Genomic DNA, 12166 nt, shown 5'->3' on the forward strand with positions numbered 1-12166 from the left:
TCTAGTTTAGGTAATAGGTCAACCATTCATTGCAAAAGTAATCTATCAAATGGCATTGTTTTATTCATTAGAACCTTTCTTTTTGAGTTCTTTCATCTTTGTCTTACTATCCAGTCTATGCCAAGCTTGATCATCTTCATGCCCACCTGATCTGCCAGTAGCCAGCCTACATGGAGTACAGTATCACTGTTTGCCTTGAATAGAGTCTGGTAGTTCTTACAAGTTCCATAATGGATCTGTCATTTCTACCATTCTTCATTATTATGTATCAATATGTGTCTCTTTAAAATAGATCTGTGGCAGATTACCCAGAAGGAAAGTATCTTTTTTAAAGTAACTATCAGCCAGACACTATGAAGCAAGAGAGAGAGAGAGAGTCCTTAGAACACACAGTTCTAAATGGGATGTCTTTATCAAATCCCTCTCCCCAGAGCTCAGGAAAACCTGCAGTAGAGGAGAAAAAAGAGTGGAAGAACAAGAGGGAATTGAGGATATCAGGAGAGCAAAGCTTTTTCAATCAATTGAGCAAGGATCATACAAACTCAGAGACTGAAGCAGCAAGCACAGGGCTGACCTGAGTCTGCAGGAGGTCCTGTGCATATGATAGCTTTCAGCTTAGTATTTTCATAGAATTCCTGAGTGTGTGAACAAGTGGGTCTCTGATTCTTGTGCCTGTTCTTGGGACTCTTTACCTTCTGTTGGGTTGCCTGGTCCAGCCTTGATATTATATCTTTTGTTTTATCTTATTATATTTTATTTTGTCATATGTGGTCTTTATCTCTTAGAAGTCTGTTATTTCCTAGCAAGAGACAGAAACAAAGTGGATCCAGGGGGAGAGGATGTGGGGAGGACCTGGGAGGAGTAGAGGGAGGGAAAGCTGTAATCAGAATATATTATGTAAGAAAAGAATTTATTTCCAATAAAAATATCTATCAATACAATAAAAGCTGTTTATTCTATATATTCTTCCTATGTTGTTAAAATAGTTTCCACCATCAGTTTACAGAGGAATGGTTAAGGAGAACACAGATTCCAGCATCTGTCCCTTTGGGACAACCTCATCCTTGTGCCACTGCTTTGGAAGGTAAGTTTAGCTTAACCATATAATCTCACTCAGGCTTCATTTCTCTCCTCTGTAAATGGGGAGTGTTAGGAAAAGCAATGGGATAACCAACCTGTTGTACTCACTCAAGATCAGTTAATAAAACTAAAAGATTTGGAAGAGAGTCTGGCATACAGTGACGTTTATAAAAGTGGTCATGTTATCATTACGATGATATTAAGATATCAGATAATATTTCTGCTCTCACATGTTCTCAATGAGAGGAGCATCTTTACAAACATAATGTGATATTTATTTATATAAAGGCAACGATAGACATCTCAAATCTAGTCCAGCGTTTGCATCAACTCATATGTGTGGTTAAATCACTTTACCCATCTATAAAAATACAGCTTGGGCTACATTATAAATTAAAAATTCTGCAGAGCAAAGTCTGTGTATTGTCTACAGAATTTTATATAAACCACATGCTTTTGCTTTTACGTATTTAGCTCTTGAGATGGTTATCTTGAATATTTCATATTTTTCTCAAGATTCTATAGCACATTATATTTTCTCTTTTAAAAAATTGAAATATTAAATTTGTAATGAAAAACTGAAACATCTATACATGTAATCAGTAACTTCAGAGGTGTAGGCCATTTTCTCACCCACTTTAGCTTAGGCTGATTTATACACGCAGGCTGCTCACCCTTCTTCAGGTAGAGGATAACTATGCTTAAAGTGACTTCTTCCTCAAAGCAATGTACTTAAATATCTCAATGATCCCCATAACACATTGAAATCCTTTTATAGTCTCTTAGAGAAAAAAATATAGCTTTTCCACTAATGAAATTTAAAGTCATTTGTTGGGTCCAGATTTGCTGAACAGCACCTTCCCAAAATTTAACTGGAACTTCTTTAAACTCTATGATATTAAGTTTTGATATAAAGGTTAGATAAATTATTGGGTTCCAGTTTAAACTGTGTGCCATGTAAGACTTGAACTCATTTGCTTGTCTTACAAACATTTGCTTCAGCCCTCTCCCCAGTGCTAAGTCCATCAGTCTCTCCCACAAAACTGTGAAGGAAAGCTTTCCTTACAGAAAATCAAGGTGCTCTAGTTTTCCTTTGTCTTTTTTGGAACTGTTTCTATAACCTTTCAACTTTAGTGGGCAAATAACAAATTTTACAGCTATCTTTGGTGCTAATGAAAATCTAAAAAATTATGAGAAAATGTGAAAGCATGAAAGGTCCTCCAAGTATTTTCAAAATCTCCTAGACTACACCCAAGGCTTAAAGTTCCCTATCGATTTACTCACTACCACAGAGGATTTACTTTTAAATTATCCCTACACTTAACTTGTGTAATCTTTTTTTCTTGTCATTATTCTCAAAACAGCATAATATAGCTATTAATATGGCATTTATAGTGAATTAGACATCATACTTAGCCTAGAGTTGGTTTAAAGAAGATAGAAGACTACATCAATTATTTTCAATTCTGTGATGTTATAGAAACAACTTGAATATCTATGACTTTGGTATGCAGGGAAGATCCAGAACCCTGTGGATGCCAAAGGATTTCTGAATGTTTACTACATCCTCACGTAGATGTGGAATTGATATTTCAGATTGTTCTTTTTGAAGAATTTGTTAGAACAGAAAAGTGTCATGGTTATTTCGTGGAGGTAGTGAGCAGTGAAATTGTCCTGCATTTGTCCTTACAATATGTGGAGTGCTTAGGGGTATGCAGAATCAGTTTTCTTTACTCCATGCTTATAAAGTCAGCTATCCTCAGAAAGTTAGGCTTGCAAGAGCAAACCCACACAGTGTCACTGCCTAAATTACCACCTGTGGCAAACTCCACTGTGAAGATCACAATGCATTTGTTCTCTGATACAATTCAGGGTCAGTGAGTTGGTAAGTCGGGTTCTATCCTAGAATAGTTCACCCTGCTGTGCTGGTCTGTCTTAGGAGTAAATCTTATAAATATTTTGATAAGGCTTTGTGGGAACCTAGTCTGTTTGGATGCTCACCTTCCTAGACCTGGATGGAGGGGGGAGGACCTTGGACTTCCCACAGTGCAGGGAACCCTGACTGCTCTTTGGACTGGAGAGGAAGAAGAAGGGGGAATGGGGGAAGGGGGAGGGAAATGGGAGGAGGTGAAAATTTGTAATAATAATAATAGTAATAATAATAATAATAATAAAGAATAAATATGTAAATATGTTGTCATTGTGTTCCTTAAGAACCTGTGCCCCATAGATTAAAAGGTTTGCATATTTATCCAAGGTCTGCTCATCCTCTAATTATCACTGTCAATACACGAAGATCCTGACATACTTTTATAATGTATTTCAACTTTTGGGCTGTGAAGTGCTAAACTATTGGGAGTTTTTATTACATATTATATATAATCCATCTAGAACCTCAGATAATTATATGCACAAAGAGTTCTCTCAGTTAGAAGAATAACAGAAATATCACAAAGAAACACCCAGAGAGGAAAACAATTAGGACGTTTTCCAAATAAGATATTATTTACCTCAAGAAATGACTGCTAGGCCTAAATCTGTCACGGTTGTTGAATTATCATCCATCTTATTTTTTCTTATAATGAAAGTGGCATTTTGAAGTGAAAGAACAGAGAAGTTTCTCTAGTTGATTCCCCCTTTTCCTAACTTCCAGTCATGTGTCTAAACTGGCAGCAGAGTGTGCCTATGGAGGGATGGTTCTGCATAACGCCCTGGGAATGTGGAAGAAATGACAGAGATTAGGGAGATGAGCTGGTTTACTTAGGAAGTAATTTTAGGTAGGCTAAATATTAAAAAGTAAAGCAAATATTACTATTAGGACCAAGAATTTAAGTAGCCAAGAATGGAAAATCCAATTAGGATTAAAGTAGAAATAGAAGCATCTCAAGGCAAGGTAGGATTGTTTCTCCATGATTCACAAAGAAGTCCATGAAGCCTAATTTCCTACATGTGTGTGGCCATGCGTGTGGCCATGTGTAAGATGATAACTCGAGCATCTCTCTGTTGAGGTTTCTTCACTAGAATAGAGGCATGGTTCAAATTCATGTCTTTGTATAGAAAATGAGTGATCCTTCAGAGACCAAAGGTCAACCATACTTGTCTCTGGCTTTTCTTGTGCTACAATCAACAATGCCCTGTCAACAACCTATATATTTAGTTTATTGCATCAGTTCCTCACTAACAATCGGAGTAGGTATCACTATTATTAATTACCATTATTACTGGTATTATTGCCATCCCCTTTCACAGAGTATTTGGAAAACTAAGTGTACTCATCCAATATTTTCAGACTGATATCTCTGTATGTGGGGTGGGGAGTGAACAGAGGTGGTTTCATCTCTGTGACTAGGGGATCATTCTACCAGTGTCTTCCTTGATCTTTAGATTACTTTTTATTTTTAATTGTGTGTGTGTTGCATACGACCAACACACACACATATGAATGCAATACCTGTGGAGGCCAGAAGAGTGGGTCAGATCCCCTGCATTAGTTAGGGTCTTCTAAAGGAGCAAAGCCTATATAGCATAGAGCATTCATATAGTCTCACACAAAAGAGGTCAAAGAGGTCAAGCACTCTATATCTGCACAGTCGAGGAGGCTGGGTGCCTCAGCATTCCTTGTCTGGCCACACAACCTGGAGTCTTCCTGGAGAGATTCTAGATTCTCAGCCAGTGACAGAAGCCTGGAAATACTCCGCTGGTCTTAATATCAGTGAAGGAATCAACAGTAGCAGCAACAAGGTAATTTAAGTCAGCTCTAGAGGAAAGGCCAAGAGCGGGAAGTGTGAATCGGCTTCCTTCTGCCATGTCCCAGCCCCCCTTTTAAAATCTGAGCTGCTCCCAGATGGTGCTGCTCACACATGAAGGAGAGTCTTTCCACCCCAACTAAGGCAATCAGGACAACTCTTCAGGTGAGGGTCCAGCCTCGGGTGGTGATATTCTGTGGCGACTTGGCATAAGACTAACTGCCGCAGCGCTGTATGTTGAGACATGTTTATTAAGTTCATACAGAGTCAATAGGAGTCGGGATTTTGATCTCACATGCATCTGGTCCCTGAGCTTTCTGGCTTTTTATTGTGGCAACAGCTTGTGGAAAGTGACGCCGAGCTCAGGATAGTCAATGGATCAGGGTAGGTGATGTCTACAGTTTCATCTATGGAAATAATTGTTTGGGTTGCAACTTAAAATTGTTTTATTATATCATTTCCATGTATGAATATGGTATAGTATATTTGCATGTGTGTTTGTGTTTCTGTGCCATGGTATGCGTGCGGACATCAATGAGCAACTTTGGATTTGATGCTCTCCTTCTACAATGTGAGACCTGAAGATCAAACTCAGGTGGACAGATTTGATACAGATCACAAAGAGCTTAAAGTGCTGACCAATCTTACTAACCCTTGGTTCCAACTTTTACGAACTTTATTAATAAAGTATTCAATGAACTCTATTCTTTGTGTATGTATTTGGTAAATTTTTTGGAAAAGAATTAGACTGATACTTTTAAAAAGATTGCAAGGCAGCATAACTCAAAAATACAGGGTAGCATGGGGCATGAACACACTTTTATTGCTACTTGCTTTTGGAGAACTTTAAAAATTAGCTTCTCTATTCATACATAGCAGGCTTACCCTTAAATCTAAAACCCTGAACACTTTACAGGAATCCCTGTGCTTTTCCAAATGTTACGTAAAGTGTATATTTGAAGCTCTATAAGATACATGGGCTGGGCCAGGTCCAGTCAAGAATGAGAAGGTAGGTTGATGACTTGCCTTTTGTAGTTAGATAATATATTGACTTTGGGCTTGTGCTAAGGGATTGTTCCTTGCCTCCAGCTCCTGAATTTACTACAGCTGCCAAGCACTTCCAAACCCCTCGCTCTCCCTCTCCCTCTCAATCCTAGGACTGGAGAAATTCCACAGCCCTGAGAGATCAAGTTTCGCATCAATATTTTGGTGGGCTCCTTGCCAATGCCTTATCAAGGAAAAATATAATTATAGGCGAGACTGCAGCAAGCTGATTCTATAATATTCTCCCCTCCTGTCTCAGCTGCTAAAATATAATATAATAAAAGTGATATAAGATACTGCATCTGCCCTTTTGGTAATTCTATTTTCATTTTAGTTCCAACGTTGGATTGTGGACGACTCCAAGCTGTGCCAAAGCTACTGATGCTCAGCCCTTAAAACTTCAGTATCAGATGCAGGAGAGCTGAGGCTTAAAATAGAACGCTGATGGAAAGGAGAGATGGCAGTGGATGGATCTGGGGTCTTATGGAAAGCGTGGCTTTGTTTCCTTTTGAGAACCGCTTCAATAGCTCAACTTCTACATCACAATAAAGTGAGCATAATGTCCCCAATAGCACATTCGTTTTCTTTACGAGCCCTTGAGGACTGATTTTCGCCTTGTACAGCTCCTTATAATACCAGCACTAATTCCCATTGTTCGTTCAGATTAGGTGATACTAAGGTTACTCTCCAGTACATTCATTAGGGCACACAACTCAAGCTGTGGTATCCTGGAAACTGTAACAATACGTGACTGCTTATATGACACTTACAAAATTATAAAAGACCCAAAGACCTTTATATGATACTTCACTGATTGTAGGCTTAAGACTAAATTCTTCAGCATGATGCTAATGACCTTTCTTTCATCTCAGATCCTGTCAATATACTTCCTTGGCTTCATCTCTAGCTCTTCTCTATACACTTTTTTCTATGTCATGTGTAAACTCTACACAGCTCCCAGGTTCTCACACCTTTGCTTCCTCGTCACACTGTCAGCTTTAACTCTGATGCACCTCTCTTTTGAGTAGTACCCACAAAAAATTACATAGAAAACATACTTGCATATCCTATATCGCCTTCTTAGCTACAACAGCTCCTTCTGAAAAGATCATTCTTACCTATCCCTGCTCTGAAGAGCTCTCAGGGACAGTGCCTGGAATGTTATTGGCACTCCAGGAATGTTGACTAATCACTAGTGTGTGAGCTCATACCTAGGAAGACTATGTGTGTCTTAAATCATAGTCCTCAGCTTGTACAGTGCTAAACATTGGGTGGTTTCTCCATATAACTTGAATTTACCTTGACAGTAAGGAGTTTACCCAGATGTCATATCAGCATTAAGAGTCTCACCACGTCCTACTATATGAATTTATAATACTACATCTCAGCTCCAAGTGGAACCATTATATTCCTGAGAAGACCGCAATAAGGACAAAATGTCTGTAACACATGTGACTCTCAGCAAAAGAAACTAATGAGTGTAGGGAACAGCAGAGAAAGCTTTGAGTGTGAAATCCCAAGTGTATTTGTGCTGCTAACAAAGGCAGAACCACGTCAAGGACCTCAGAACCCGAGACTCAGTGCGGCAGCAAAGCCTTCTTCAGAGGACCGAATGTGAGAGTTGACAGTGAGTGCAAAATTCATCCACCATAATTTTCTCCCCCCACCCTCCTGGGTATTAATGGCCCAAAGACTATTCTCCTGCAGAGACTGTTCATACTGAGATTAGTTAAACCTGGCTCCTTAATCCAATTGTCCACAATAAAACTTGCCTCCTTGTTTGTCTATATGTAATAACCCCACCTCCTGGTTCGGCTCTATAAAATATCCTTGCCTCTCGGATCAATTCTTTATGATAAGTAAGCTGAACTTCCAGGGTACTGGGATTTCTACAGCAGAGAACCCAGTTCTCCTCCTCCTGCTCCTCCTCCTCCTCCTCCTCCTCCTCCTTCCTCTCTCTCTCTCTCTCTCTCTCTCTCTCTCTCTCTCTCTCTCTCTCTCTCTCTCTCTCTCTCTCTCTCTCTCTTTCTCTGTGTGTGTGTGTGTGTTGGGGGAGGTTTGTCCTTTTCTTCATTTTCTTGCTGCCCCAGTCAGGTCCAAGTCCCTGGAAGCTGTTCAAGGATTTATCAAGTCAGACTCATCCCTGGAACAAAAATTTCCAGTATTTGGTACCACAGAGAAGAAAGACGTTGAGGGAATGGGATAGGGTATTGGTTTTCATTGGTGAAACACTTAAGGGTGCTTATTGGTGTAGAATACTAATTAGTAGGGCACAGGCACCTGTGGAGATGGGGGAGTGACTTAAAACCAGTGGATGCAGGGAGTAGTTGGACCATGGGAGTAGGAGGGAAGAGGGGAGAAGAGCAACATCAGGACAATATGAGTTCTAACACCCGACTTCTGCACAGCCAAAGCTACTGAGAATGACTGCTCGCATTGGCCAAAGACAAGCTAAGCAGTCTGCAAATTCTCCCTGCCTCCACAAATACCTCGTAAGGCAAGTACGATCCACCTCTTTCTAAAGCTGCTTCCACTACCCTAGAACACCTCCTAAAATTCATCAGTTAGCCACTGGTCCAGCTGCCGCCATTGTTTTACGTTCTTAAACTGACTCACTTCAGATGTTCTATTTAAGAGTTATGTTTATAAAATTCTGACAACAGAGATTTCATCTCTTCATTCACTTCTTCGCACAAAGATGCCAAATGTAGCCATATAATTCTGATGAGAAAACAGGCTCCAGTTATTAAATCTACATTTGACACATAGTATGTTTATTAAGACATGTTTATATATTGAAAGCACTAAAGTAAAGACTCCCACTACCTATCGTAGAGGAAAGACACACACACACACACACATGGGTAGTTTGGCTTTCCTTTCTGCTGCCAGCCCCAGACAATGACACAGAGACTTATTATTAATTATGAAAGCTTGACCTTATTTTAGGCTTGTCCCACTAGTTCTTATAACTTAAATTAATCCATTTATATTAATCTACATTTTGCCTCATGACATTTTACCTTTGTTCATTCTGTATGTCCAACTCCCTCCGTGTCTCAGGCATCCTCTTCTTGTACCTAGAATCATTTCGAGTTCCTCTCTTTTTTTCCTGCAAGTTCCATCTCTCTTTCCTGTAGTGCCTGCACTACAGGATAGTATGCAAGCAGGAAATTAAGCTGGAGACTTAAACACACACACACACACACACACACACACACACACACACACTTACACAGAGACACAGGGACACAGGTCATCCTTAATACAAGAGTGCCAAGAATGCCCTCTTTATTGTGCTCAGGGGCAGCTTATATAGGGCTCTGGCCATGCCCCAGCTCTCGGGATCATTCAGTCATAGGCCCACCATAAACCATTCCCCTGCCTGCAGGCTGCTCAGAGCAGAGGAAAACAAGTTGTTCACAAGAAATTCAGGGTCTGGTGGTCCGCAATCCCCAACACTTTCCCACCTAGCCACAGCCATTCAGCTTTTTCTTACACCAATCACAACAACACACCTTCACAAAGTGTACAAATATCACACAACACACATGCACACACACATCATATACCACACATATGAACATGTGTGTACATGCACGTGCCTGTGCACACACAATCTAGGATGCTGTTGAATGAATACATTCATACACCAGGACATGAGCACTGTTCATCAATGAATAAAACATGTTCAGAGAAACATTTTACAGGGTTTGGTTTGTGTCAGAGCCTTTATGATATATGACTAGCTTAGTTCTGCTAATAAAAATAGTATAACACTTATTTTAAGTAATAAGCCCTAAGTAATGTCTCCATTTTGAATACTGAACCATGATTTAAAAGCAAGCCTTTATGTTTTAGCTAATTTATATCCTTTAAAGATATAAATGTAGAAGGCACATTTTAAGGGACTCTGTTTACACTTTCCAGGTCATAAAGAGCTGTCTCCTTGCTGAGTCCTCCTGGGGTGGCAGGAGCAATGAAGCGCTCTGTGTCCTCTTTTCTCTATAAGTGCATCAACCCCATTCACGAGGGCTCCACTGTCATGGCCTAATCACCTGGAAAGACCCCACCACATTGGAGAAAGGTTATGGTGTGTCAAAGAGGCTTCTGTTTCTCAACCAATTATTAGTAGGCATCCAGTCTTGCTGAAGTAGTAAGCGGCAGCTAACAGAACAGGGGGTGTGGAGGGGCAGGAAACATGAGACTAGCTAGAGAGTACAGATACTGTCATTTTGCCTATGTTTTCTGTTACGGTCAGTGAGTCTTTCTAAGGTTGTCTCATTAATGCTTACTTAACTTCAGATGGCATTCCAGAAATCCATAATTATAATGGCTCAGCTTGTCTGTGTTTAGCCACTGAGACATTGAGACAGTATTACTGTCTTTCTCAGGCACAAATGACACCGAGATGTAACAGGACAGCCCTGCCATATGAGGCACCAGCTTGAGCACCAAGTCACTTGTTTTTATACCCCAAATATGATATCTATTATCTATCCAAACTGAGGATGTTTCTTTCCTAAGTTAATTGCCCTCCAGTTTCCTCACCTACAAACACAGAGATATGGAACATTAGCTAAATGAATACATGAATGGTTTTTGAAAAATCAGGTTCTTAGGAGGACTAGATGAGATGATGAGGGGAGATATCTATAATTTGAAATGACTGCTTTAGCTGGGGTTTCCACTGCTGTGATAAACACCATGAGCTAGAGAAACCTGGGGAGGAAAGGGTTTGTTTTATCTTACAGCTTGCAGTCCATCATCCAGGCAAGTCAGTACAAGAACCCGGAAGCAGAAACTGAAGCAGTTGAGTGGTACTGTTTCATTGGCTTGTTCCTCACGGTTTGCTCAGCATGCTTTCTTATAGCCCACCAGCCTATGGTGGCACTCCTGCAGTGAGCAAGCTAGAATTCCCAACACCAATCATCAGTCAAGAAAGACAAGATCTCCTGAGTAAATTGGGAGCATAGGGACCCAATTATGGGGACAATGGGGACATGGGAGAATTGGGAGCAGGTTGAAGGGGAGGGGAGAGAAAAAGAGGGAAGGGAGGGAAGCAGAGAAAAATGTTTAGTTCAATAAAATCAATTAAAAAAAAGAAAAAAAAAGAAAATGCCACCATAGATTTCCCAACAGGCGGAGTAGACAGAACAGAATGCTGGGTAGTAGGAGTGGGGAGATGCTTCAGGCAGTCGCCATATGCAGTAGCCATGCTTCTCCTCTCTGAGATGGACACAGGTTAAGACCTCTCCTGGTAAGCCACCCCTCGTGGTGCTATATAAATTACTAAATATGGGTTAAAACAAGATATAAAAATCAACCAATAAAAAAGCTACAGATAACGGGCCAGGGGCCAGACAGTATTTAAATAAATACAGTTTCCGTATAATTATTTTGGGTAAAGCTAGCCGGGTGGCGGGACACAGCCCCGCTGCTCCATTCTACAAGAAGCTACAGATAATGGGCCAGGAAATGTTTAAAAGAATACAGTTTCCGTGTAATTATTTTGGGTAAAGCTAGCTGGGTGGCGGGACACAGCCTGCTGCTCCTTCTACATCCTTGGGCACAGAGTAGAGAAGGAATGACAAGCAAGAAGAGAGTTCTCAGCCGGGCGGTGGTGGCACACGCCTTTAATCCCAGCACTCGGGAGGCAGAGGCAGGTGGATCTCTGAGTTCGAGGCCAGCCTGGTCTACAAGAGCTAGTTCCAGGACAGGCTCTAGAAACTACAGGGAAACCCTGTCTCGAAAAAACAAAAAAAAAAAAAAAAAAAAGGAAGAAGAGAGTTCTCCTTGTGAGTAGAATTGTAATAGCAGCATCTACTACACTCCACAGAGAGCAACTCTCAGTTTTCACGGATGACAGCAAACATGCTCACCACGACGGTGAAATGCAATACATTGATAAAACCCCTGAACTGGTCCTCAGTGAGCTCTTTGCACAAACAGAATCTACCTTTCCCTATCTGGCTTTCTTCTCAAGTTTTGCATGCTCATCTTATTAATGATCTTATAATTACTAAGCTCCCTGTCAGATTTACTGCAACATTCTTTGAGATATATTTTGCTACTTATATTTGCCACTCTCTATATCTTTTCTACACAACTAGATTCTAAATTGCTTCAAACAGGAAAGTCGTCTTAACCGGACTGAGAGTCTACAATATCATGCCAGGCACTTGAATGAATGAAAATCCAATTTGGTCAAGTTGGGTAAACAAATTATAGTTAGTGCCAAGATTTATTTTTCTAATTGATTGATACAGTTGAATTAAAAATACACCTGTTTTTCT

The sequence above is a fragment of the Arvicola amphibius genome, chromosome 6, assembly GCF_903992535.2.
Source record: "Arvicola amphibius chromosome 6, mArvAmp1.2, whole genome shotgun sequence".
NCBI classification, from domain to species: Eukaryota; Metazoa; Chordata; class Mammalia; order Rodentia; family Cricetidae; genus Arvicola; species Arvicola amphibius.